Here is an 11580-nt window from a genome sequence, read left to right as displayed (position 1 = left end):
TGGAAGAGAAGAAAGCAAATCCTGGCTAAGGTCTTCTTAATCCATATCCATCTAGTATTGGCAGGGAGTCAAGCCAGATTCCAGAATTTATATTCTCGGTTTTCAGGAGCATTTTGACTTTGTGTTTTTCCAGAGTTATCGTTGAAGAGTGCCTAAGCAGGATGTGAGATCAAGTGTTTCTAGCCTTTTCCTTTTATAAATGATAAAATTGAGGTCTGTAGTTTGCCCAGAGTTGTAAATGTTGAGGATTAACTGCAATGCATCAGATATCTACAGTTCTTGATATAAAAATGCCATGTGTGTAACTATACTAATGTTGCCCCATACATCCAGCATATGAAGTGGATTATAATCACTTAGCAGAAGCAAACACAGGAATGGAGGCTCATGGGAACATGGTTCTCACTCCATGATGGCACTGGTTCAACTCATATAAACTCAATCCTTGCAACAATCTCCTGTAGTCGATACCGTTATTCTTGCCACTTTACAAAAGAGAAGACTAAGCTGCAGAGAGGGTAAAGACACATTCACGTTCACTCACAAATAAAGAGTAGAGGCAGGATTTTTTTTAACTTAGTCTGGTTCCAAGAAATCCTAATCTTACCTGCCATGATCTATACTACCTCTTAACAAGAAGGCTTTGTTTGTAATACAAAAACTACTCCTATGCTCAGTTGCTTTTTTATAATATTTCAAATTAAAGATGCAGTTTCTGATGAGGGAAAATATAATATACATTAGCACACACAGCAACGGTTGTCATCAGCCAAGTTAATTGATTAAAAAGCAGATAATTTCTATTTCAGCAACTGCCACAGGAGAGGTGGTCAATAAATTAGAATTTCCCCTCATTGCAGTGTTTGATTGACTGATCAAACTAATTAGATCTGCTGACAATAAAGGTATTTAGAGACTTATTTTAAAATCTTCTGATATCTGAGACTTTTTTCTCTGCTTGTGGAATCCACTGTTCGGGCATTTTGGTGGGAGACAGTGTCTTATCCCACCAGCATAGCCAAAGAAGCCAGAGCCTTGCCATCCCTGAAGACTAGCAACTAGGTCATAGGCATACAGGATTACTGATACGTACTCCAGGAATATGCTGAATACAGAGAGAATAACTCAAAGAAACAGGGACAGTTAGAACCCGTTCAGGATTGGTGTGGCTTGTGTATTAGTCTGTTCTCATGCTGCTAATAAAGATATACCTGAGACTGGGTCATTTATAAAGGAAAGAGGTTTAATGGACTCACAGTTTCACATGGCTGAGGAGGCCTCACAATTATGGTGGAAGAGGAAGGAAGAGCAAAGGGACATCTTAATGGCTGCAGGCAAGAGAGCCTGTGCAAGTGAACTCCCCTTTATAAAACCATCAGATCTTGTGAAACTTATTCACTATCATGAGAACAGCATAGGAAAGACCTGCCTGCATGATTCAATTACCTCCCACTGGGTCCCTCCCATGACACGTGGGAATTATGGGAGCTACAATTCAAGATAGATTTGGGTGAGTACACAGCCAAACCGTATCAGCTTGTTTGGCTTGTGAGCTCTTGAAGTGGGCTGACTCTTCCTGCAGTATGATGATTCCAGCTCTCTTTCTCTACCCTGTGGAACTATCCAACACCCTTCCAAAAGACACGTTATCTGATTAGAGTAACCAGAGCAAAATTCCTTTGTTTCTTACCAAGAACTATGATTACTGTAAGGCATATAGTTCTTGCCTACTGAATAACTTCTGGCTTATAATAGGGCTTTAAGACCCGTTTGTCTCACTTCAGGTCTTTTAAAGCTCAGATGCTATGAAGTATTGGCTTTCTTCATAGTTGATTCAACAGCAAATGTAAGATTTGTAATTTTCATATATGGGTTTCCCAGATGGTAGCTTAAGCACATCATAATATATTCGTATTTATTGCCTTTACTCATATCTTGTTTCTTAAACATTTGTGAGAGCTCAATGAAAAATTGTTTTTGGCTTAACTTAAACAAAACTGTTCAGGAATAAATAAGCTATTTTAAAATAAGCCCTTGATAGTGTTGGTTGGTAGAGTTATTTATTTTGATTTGTTATGTATTTATTTTTATTTTTAAAAAGGAGTTATCCATGCAGCTCAAAATCATTTTCCTTGTAACATGTTTACCTGATATTTTTATAGCTCCTAGCTCTCGAGTGAATGTCTTAAAAACAAAACCAAACAAATAGGAGATAAACTGTAAAATACATTTAACCTTTTACTTTAACCAGAATGTATCATAGCATTTGTATATGTTAGTAGGATATTCTTAAATCAAACAAATTATAAATGATCACCCATCCATAAAAAAGCACTCTGAGGAGAGTCAGTTCAAGCAAATGAAATAAAAGTTCATAAAATTATTCTAGAAACTTGTTTTCTATCTGTGGTTTTACCTCATATTATTTATATTTTATATTTACAATTTAATTAATTTCACTCCAGATTTGAAAATATTATGTCAGTCTGGTACATTGGTACATTTCATTTCATTCCTAGAATAGCTTGCAACAAACAACCTTCTGCTCAAATTAATAATTCAGCATTGACTACACCAAGAAAAAATCAGTACAAGTATTAATTTTATCAGACCTATATAGATTCTTCATAAAAAAACAAATTATATCATCATAGTTTCATAAGTATTGAGTCAAAAATAGTTGTTTTTTTCAAAAAATTACTGATAAATAGAGATGAGTATTTCACTATGTTGCCCGGGCTAGTAGTCTTGAACTCCTGGCCTCAAGTAGTTCTGCTGCAGCCTCTCAGAGTGTCATGATGACAGGTGTGAGCCACCACACCCAGCCAAAAAATGTTTATTTTATGTTTGTGTTTTCCTAACTTGACCTATACCTGTTCTGATCTTGATATGTATTTTTTAATAATAGAAATTGCAATATGAAAAATCACATGTGTGGACTTATAATTCCTAAATTTTAATACCTATATTTTGGCTAATTAAACAATGCCCATAATATAAGAGCTGTGGTTTTTCTAACGTTTTTGTTTAGTGTGTATTTACAACATCTGTTTGATTTCTAAGACTGTTAAAAGAGCATACTCAGAAATAAGCAGGACACTGAGATACAGTTTGATATTTCACATAGGTTTTTCACCTTATTCTAATGACAAAGACTTTCATCCATCGTTGATTAATGTTTTTAACAAATATTTAATGAGTAGCATCTGTGCCAGGCTCTCTGTTCTATGCAATCCCATGAAATCTTACTTTTATAAAAATTTCCTTCTAGTAGGAGAGAGAAAATAAATCGCAAGTTTACAAATAAGTAAATTATAAGTTTGCTGGGAGGTGATACAAGCTAGGAGATCGAGGAATGGGAGTGCATTGGGGAGTAAGCAGGTTGCACTTTAAACTGAAGTGCTAAGAGTTGACCTCAATGAAGATGAGATTTTGGAAGACTTTAAGGGGCCTACAGTTAGAAGTGATGAGTATCTGGGATAAGAGCATTCAAAGAGTGGAAGTAACCTGTGCAAAAGCATGGGGACTGGACATGTTTGAGGACTAGTATAGAGCCTAGCATGGTAGCACCTGAGTGAAGGAGGAGGTGAGATGAGGAAAGAGGGAATGAACCAGATCACATGGGGTTGGCTAGTGACGCGAGCAGAGGGGTGACATATTCCTACTTATTGATCTGACTAAAGTTTTTAAAAAGTAATTTTGACTGCAGTGTAAGGATACATTTGGAAGGTGGTCATTGTAGAAGCTGGGGGACCAGTGATAAAGCTAATATTGTAATCTAAGGTAGAGATGATGGCTGAGCCAAATGAATAAGTAATTAGATTGTGTACACATTTTGAATTTGGAGCCAACAATCTTTGCTGAAAAATTGGGAGTGAGATGTAAGAGAGACCTCAACAGTGACTTCTAGCATTTTGGCCTGAACAGCTAAAACAATGTATGTTGGAGATCCCTTAAAGGACAATGGATAGAAATCTGCTACATTGATTTGAATACCTGCTTAATATGCCATGCTATGGGTACATCACCGTTTGTTTATTCTCCTACTAATGGACAGTTGCCTTCTTTTTTTAATTAACATCAGAAATAATGCTTCAACAAAAAAAGTTAAAATAATTCTGCAATCTTTAAAAGTACTTACTTTATTTAGACAGTTTCTGCGTTGTATTTAAAATGACTTGGTTTATGATAAGTAACTTTTAATTAGTTTTTTTTTTTTTTTGAGACAGAGTCTCGCTCTGTTGCCCAGGCTGGAGTCCAGTGGCCAGATCTCAGCTCACTGCAAGCTTTGCCTCCCGGGTTTATGCCATTCACCTGCCTCAGCCTCCCAAGTAGCTGGGACTACAGGCGCCCGCTACCTCGCCCGGCTAGTTTTTTGTATTTTTTAGTAGAGACGGGTTTTCACCGGCTTAGCCAGGATGGTCTCGATCTCCTGACCTTGTGATCCGCCCGTCTCGGCCTCCCAAAGTGCTGGGATTGCAGGCTTGAGCCACCGTGCCCGGCCTCTTTCAATTAGTTTTTAAGAGATAATTCATTAATCAAGATGGCCTCAGTGTTCCTTTCTTCTTGGGTAAAGTTCTTATGGGCTTCTTTCTGACCGCCATTTTCTTAGAACAATTGCTTTAGCAAACTTGTGATTGCAAATCCTTTCTCTTCCTCTTGCTGATATAAATCTTTTAAGAAGCCTCATGCCATTTTTACAACCCAGGAATGTTTCTCGAGGATTTGGAAAATATCATTTAAAATATCATTTTAAAATGTTGTCATCAAGGAAATCAGTACCTTTATCTCCCAGTCGCTGGGTCTCTATGACAGAGTAGGAGTCTAACTTTAGTGGGTGCCTTGCTTTAAGATGTAAAACTACCTCCTGCCATAAAGATATGGGTAAATTTCTTTTTTGAGGGACAAGGCCAATTAGCAAAGAAGCGATTCATGATCCAATCACCTAAGTTCCTAAAATCCCTCTAGCTCTTTGTTTCAGTAAATTTGAGTTCAGACTTTAGTTCTGGACTTTGTCAACTGTTGCAATGGCATTGACTGAAGGCTCCCTTGCCCGTTTAACTTTATCCAGTGTACTTTTGCTTTGATGTAATTGCTTGATAGGTTCTTCTTGCCCACTGCACTGACAAAACCAATTCACTGAGACTATGGTATTGAGGACTATTGAAGGAAAGAAAAAGTTTAAATAATGCAAGACCAGCCACACAGAAGATGGAGTTATTTCTCAAGTAAGTCTCCCAAAAGGCTCAAAGGTTAGAGTTTTTCAAGGACAGTTTTGTAGGTAGCAGGCTAGGGAAGAGGTGCTGCTGACTGGGTGAGGATGCCACCATTGGGGCCCAGAAAATTGTCCTCATGTGCTGAGTCTACCTCCAAGTGAAGGCCACAGGATCAGTAGAGACATAAGTTACATGTCTGGATGGGGTCAGTTGCCACAACACAAAAGCCTGAAAAATGTCTCAAAAGACCAATCTTAGGTCCTACAATTGTGATGTTATCTATAGGTATAATTCAGAAACTCACAAATCATGTGACCTCTGGACACATTGACTCCTGAGTAGTAAGGATTATAGAAGCTGTGTTTATATCTTAGCAGAGTTCAGGCACCTCTCATAATCCTATCCCCGTGGATTTTTATTAGGTTTGCAAAGTGGTTTAGTTTTGGGAAGAGGTACCATCTTCCTTGCTTTAAAGCTAAACTATAAACTAAATTCCTCCCATGATTAGCCTGGCTTAGGCCCAGGAATGAGCAAGGACAGCTAGCCTTTGAAGCTAGAAGCAAGATGGAGTCCAACCATGATAGATTTCTGTGACTGACATAATCTTTGCAAAGGTGGTTTCGTTGGTATCATAGAGTTCTCAAGGTCAGAACTCAGAGTTCCCTCAGAAAGAAAATGTCCAGGGTCAACATTCCTTCCCCCTCTTTCTATCTTCAATAATTTCCTCTTTATCTGCAGGAAATTATCATATTGAATACCCTCATGAAAAAGGAACTATGAATATAGTATAATCTACAGTTTTAGAGTTAAGAATAGCTTTACATTGTAAGGTTTCTGAATAAGTTAATGTTCAGCAATGATTGTTAAATAAATAGAATGAGTTAAGATCAACATTTTTGTTTCAAGTAGGATAATTTCCAATTATTAACAATTTTCAAAAAAGTATATATCACTCTTATGTTTATGTTTTGGAAAATAAAGTGAGGAGAGCTTGGAAACATTATTTAAATGTGCTCTCAAACTTGATTGAGGGAAACGTTGCTTAAAGTTAGCATGAACTCAGAGCTATTTTGGTGATTGGAGAAAGATGTATACAAGGCCTTCATATATACCCTGCAGAACTTTTAAAGTGTTAAATTTAAGACTTTAATAACTTAGATTGTTGAAATGGTCATTGAAATAGTAACCATTGGCAACAATTATTTAAATGCAAATTCATCATAAGAAATTTAAACTTTTAAAACTGTTGAGGATACTATGTACATTAATTAGGGGAGAACAAAATAGTTTTCTCTCTACCCTCCATAGTTCTCTGAAAGAAAAAAATATTAATGATACTTGGTAAAGATACTAAGTCAGACTTTTTTCGGGGTGGGGAGTTACTGTGATAGGCCTTGGGGCCATTCAACGGGATTTTTATGGGGGGGAGAGAGATTGGATACAACTCTGACTCCAACAAGGACAAGTGGGGTTTACCACCAAGGAGCAAAGCTGAGCCAGGAGCAGTGGCTCATGCCCATAATTCCAAAACTTTGGGAGGCTGAGGCAGGAGGACCACTTGAGGTCAGAAATTCGAGACCAGCTTGGCCAACATGGTGAAACCTCATCTCTACTAAAAATACAAAAATTAGCTGGACGTGATGGTGCATGGCTATAGTCCCAGCTACTAGGGAGGGTGAGGCAGGAGAATTGCTTGAACACAGAAGCCGAGGCTGCAGTGAGTGAACTGAGATTGTGCCACTGTACTCCAGCCTGGGTGACAGAGTGAGACTGTCTCCAAAAAAAAAAAAAAAAGAAAAAAAAAAAGAAAAAAAAGAAACAGAGCCAAAGGGCAGTGGTGTGGTTGGGAAATTACTAAGAGGAAACATCAAGGATAAACGGTTTCTGGCTCAGCTTACTTGAGAAGATTATTTTGGAGGGCAAGTCAGGATGCTAAGATATTGGAGACTGGTCACATACCAAGAGTGGGGGATTTTTTCCTAAACTAACTTAACAGGATTCTTGCTCAAACTGCATTCTACAAGGACAGAGAGGGAAGTCCAAGTTTGGGCATAGTCAGAAAGGAATCAGAAGGTGGACTAAAGTTAGTTCTTATTTGCACAAACCCCTGTAACAAAAGACAAATTAACAAGAGAAAAAGAAGTTTAATAACATTTATACCCTCTCTATATATGGTAGATAACCCAGAGATATGAGTAATTATCTCAAGAAGATCCTAAATAATTGTCTCAGATTTCAGGCTTAAGTACCCCTGAGACAAAGAAAGAAGGGAATGGGAAGTGGTCCAGTTATGAATAAGCGCAATAAACAGGAGCAAAGCTTACTTTGCAGAATTAAAGCCCATACTTCCTCCATTTAGTCATCTTTTTTTTCCCCTGGTACAGAGAGGAAGACACCTTTAAATGCAGATTTCTTTTCTAGATGTAAATTTATTTTACCAAATAGTAACTTTCAGAGCTTCTCCTGTGCTTGCAGTTTCTAAAAATAACCCTTTCAAAATAATTATTAAGCCAAGAGGCGTATTTGAGGTGGCATATTTTGTTCTCTTAGAATGATATTTTGGGGTGATATGTCCTGAACCTCATCAATTGTGAAATATAGCAGTCCTATATGTAAAAAATTGCATTTAGATGTTATTTACAAATTTATTCTAAAACAGCTATAACCCAAATGACTCATGTTTTTAAGCTCACAATACTTCATATAGAGATGCATATATTCTAGAATTTTTCCTCTATTTGGGAGATGAAGAGCTATTCACTACAAAATAAAAACCTATGAAAAATATAAAAATAAAACAAAATAGAGCTCCACAAACAATTTTGGGCCCAACTGAGAGCTCTGTACAACCAGCCAAGCAACATAATTTTAAAACCGAGGGACTAGATTGCCTCTGCTCTTTTAAAGTAAAGGTTACATTGGTAATCAGTGTCCCATAGTACTTTTATAAACTGGAGTCATTAAATTGTTTCCTAACAAAATGCAGGGACCTTTTACACAAACATTAAATGGTTTGTTTTCAAAATACAAAGTTTATTTTTGAAGTAAAGGTTTATGTTCCATGAAGTCTCTGAGCCTTAGAATGCTTTCAGCTTTGGGAAATTCTTGTTGGAGCCCCAAAGTAGCAGCTGTAAGCATTGAAATACTCTCCTGGGTGTGACATTCCCAGCTTGATGACTTGATGGCTCAATTTACTTACATAGTGCTCTTCAAAGTGATTTTGTAGCTTTGGGTAGGAAGCTGAAGCCAGAGTTACTGAGCCACAAATAAGTGAAATTTACACTCATGAACACCGAAGATTGCTATAATCATTTTCAGAGTAAAAACAGCAAAAAACTTTAGTAAAGACATCAAATCAAAACTTCAAATGTAGAAGTTTTATTCTATGACTTTAATTCATAGGAAGTACTTCCGGAAAATGGATTAATTAAGGTCATGTTGACCGTCTATTAACAATTCAATAGTTTGCTTAATTTCAATGAAGACTTCCTAGAATAACATGCTTATTGTTTGTTCCTTCTTAAAAGACAATTGCTGATTTTCTGCATTCAGATAGTGTCTGCCCAGTGACATCCAGTGGCATGCATTCAGAATCACACTGGGATCATCCAGGATGACGCTGACAGAAGGAAATGCAAAAGAGCTTTGATGGAAAACTGTCACAGATAAAGCAATTGCTGCAAATTAAGGAACAGAATTGAGAATAGAGTCATTCAGTCTTCTGCTTTTGGTAGTACCTGGCTTTATTACTTGAAACAGAAATTGCTTGGAAAAGGATCATGCTGTTGCTTTTGTAAATTACCAAGGCCTTCAGCAGTCAAAAAGCTGGACTCCTATCTCTATGTGCACTTGGGCAATCTTCTATAAATTGGGGCAATTGAGAGAGTGTTGCTGCCTCTGTCCTGACTTCACCCTCACAGATACATAAGTTCATGCAGAGATTCCAAATTGCAGGGAATGACTGGTTGACAATTACCAAGTGTTGACTGTGACACAATGTATCCTGAAAAGCTCTCCCCTGCAATAACAAGCTATGAATAACATAAACTGAAAGAAGGCTAGAGACAGTGCTAGTGATAAACAATTGATTATTTCATTGCATTGCATGGGGTCCTAGAGAACCAGAAGTTACCTTCAGGAAAACCAAGGAGATTTGATGAAAACCTGAAAATGGAGTGAACTCAAGGCTGTTACTAGGTACCCACTCTCTCAGGGTAGACTTTGGAAGGAAAGTTGCTCACTATGCAATTAAAGAGCAGAAAAAACCTACATGTTGACTGATATTATATGTATGTTAATATTCCAAGATAAAAGAGAAAAGATAAAATATTTAGTTAAAGGGGGTCATCTCCTTTTAAGTAACTATTTTCACACACACAAAATCAGAACTGCAAATGCTAAAAATATGGAGGTTAACAACAATAAACAAGAATATTATGCAGTATGCAGAATAAAAGCTGTCCTTAGAGGATAATAATAATTAAGATTACTGTCATCAATAAGAATAAGAAGAAATAATGAATATAAGAATTTAGGAAGTGATAAGACAAAAACATAAAGAAAACAGAGGAATGGGATTAGATTAAATCAAATTATTTAGAAATTAGAAAAATTTAATTGATAAATTCAACAACTTTTCCTTTAAAGAGATAAATAATAAATTAGTGTTGTATTTTAACAAATATTATCATGGTAAAATATAGAGAAAATGAAATTTAACCATGACCTTGGAAATTAGCAATAAATTTAAAATCAAATTTAGAGAAAATAGAGCTACAATATAGTTCTTGTTAATAATTTGGAATTTAATGTGAAATGGAGTTCTTCAAATATTACCAAATTTATCTAAAGAACAGATAGAGCTCTTGAATAGGTTTCAATTTCATAGATACCAAAACCATTTTTAAAACTACTATTAAAATAGGTGATTTTGCTGAAAAATTCTATCAGACCTTCAAGGAAGAGAATATTCATTGCTTATGCAGTTTTTGAACTATGTAAACTCAGAAGTCCTCACAGTGCAATTTATGAATCTAAACCAATAATGAAATTTGACCAAGATAACACAAAGAGTAGGTCTGAATAGCAATTTAATTCAGGAGTTCTATCTTAAGTAATGGTAAATTATATTTAATAAAATGGTAAAATAATAACACAGCATGTCTAAGTAAGGTAAGAGGGTTTTATTTCTCTGAAAGTAGACTGTGTGGAACAGACTCCCAGCTAATCTCCACGAACTTGGTGGCTGTGGTTTTAAATTACTGAGGTGTTATGGATATTTGTGATGATAGAAAAACCTAGCCTATCTTATACACATAATATCCAATAAAAAACTATATAATGAAGTTACAGCTCATCAGCTAGAACTGTAACTTTATCTTCTAATATCCAAGAGGTATTTTCTAAAATCAAAGAGATATTTGCAATTACAAAAGAAAACTATATAATAAAGTTACAGTTCTAACTCAGAGACATTTCAAGTATCTTTAAAAACAGCACAAAATGATCTTGATAGTTTAAAATAATGTAAAATTTTTTGTTCTAAGGTAAGGAGTGTTGAGCAAAGAGACTTCTAACTTGGAAATAAAGTTTGACTCTTAATTTATACTTTAATATTTTTAAGTGGGAAAATACACTTTAAAAAACCCACACCACACAATAAAGCCAGGTGTGATTATTGCTTCTTTTTTGGTATAAGTCTTTCTAAGAATGACTTCACACATGAAAAAGACACTACTGTCACGAGCGTCTGTGTGAAGAGACCACCAAACAGGCTTTGGGTGAGCAACAAGGCTGTTTATTTCACCTGGGTGCAGGCGGGCTGAGTCTGAAAAGAGAGTCAATGAAGGGAGATAGAGGTGGGGCCATTTTATAGGATTTGGCTACGTAGTGGAAAATTACAGTCAAAGGGGGTTATTCTCTGGCAGGCAGGGGTGGGGATCACAAGGTGCTCAGTGGGGGAACATCTGAGCCAGGAGAAGGAATTTCACAAGGCAATGTCATCAGTTAAAGCAGGAACCGGCCATTTTCACTTCTTTTGTGATTTTTCACTTGCTTCAAGCCATCTGGATGTACACGTGCAAGCTTCAGAGACCTGACATTCCCATCTTCTTATGCTAATAAAAAATTAAAACAAAATAGTGTTGAAGTGTTGGGGCAGTGAAAATGTTGGGGGGTAGTATGGAGAGATAACAGGCGATGTTTCTCAGGGCTGTTTTGAGCGGGATTAGGGATGGTGTGGGAACCTAGAGTGGGAGAGATTAAGCTGAGGGAAGATTTTGTGGTAAAGGGTGATATTGTAGGGCTGTAGAAGGAACATTTGTTGTGTATAATGATTGGTGATGGCCTGGATATGGTTTTGTAT

Source organism: Piliocolobus tephrosceles, chromosome 15, assembly GCF_002776525.5.
Source record: "Piliocolobus tephrosceles isolate RC106 chromosome 15, ASM277652v3, whole genome shotgun sequence".
In the NCBI taxonomy this organism is placed as follows: Eukaryota; Metazoa; Chordata; class Mammalia; order Primates; family Cercopithecidae; genus Piliocolobus; species Piliocolobus tephrosceles.
This window is presented reverse-complemented; position numbering follows the sequence as displayed.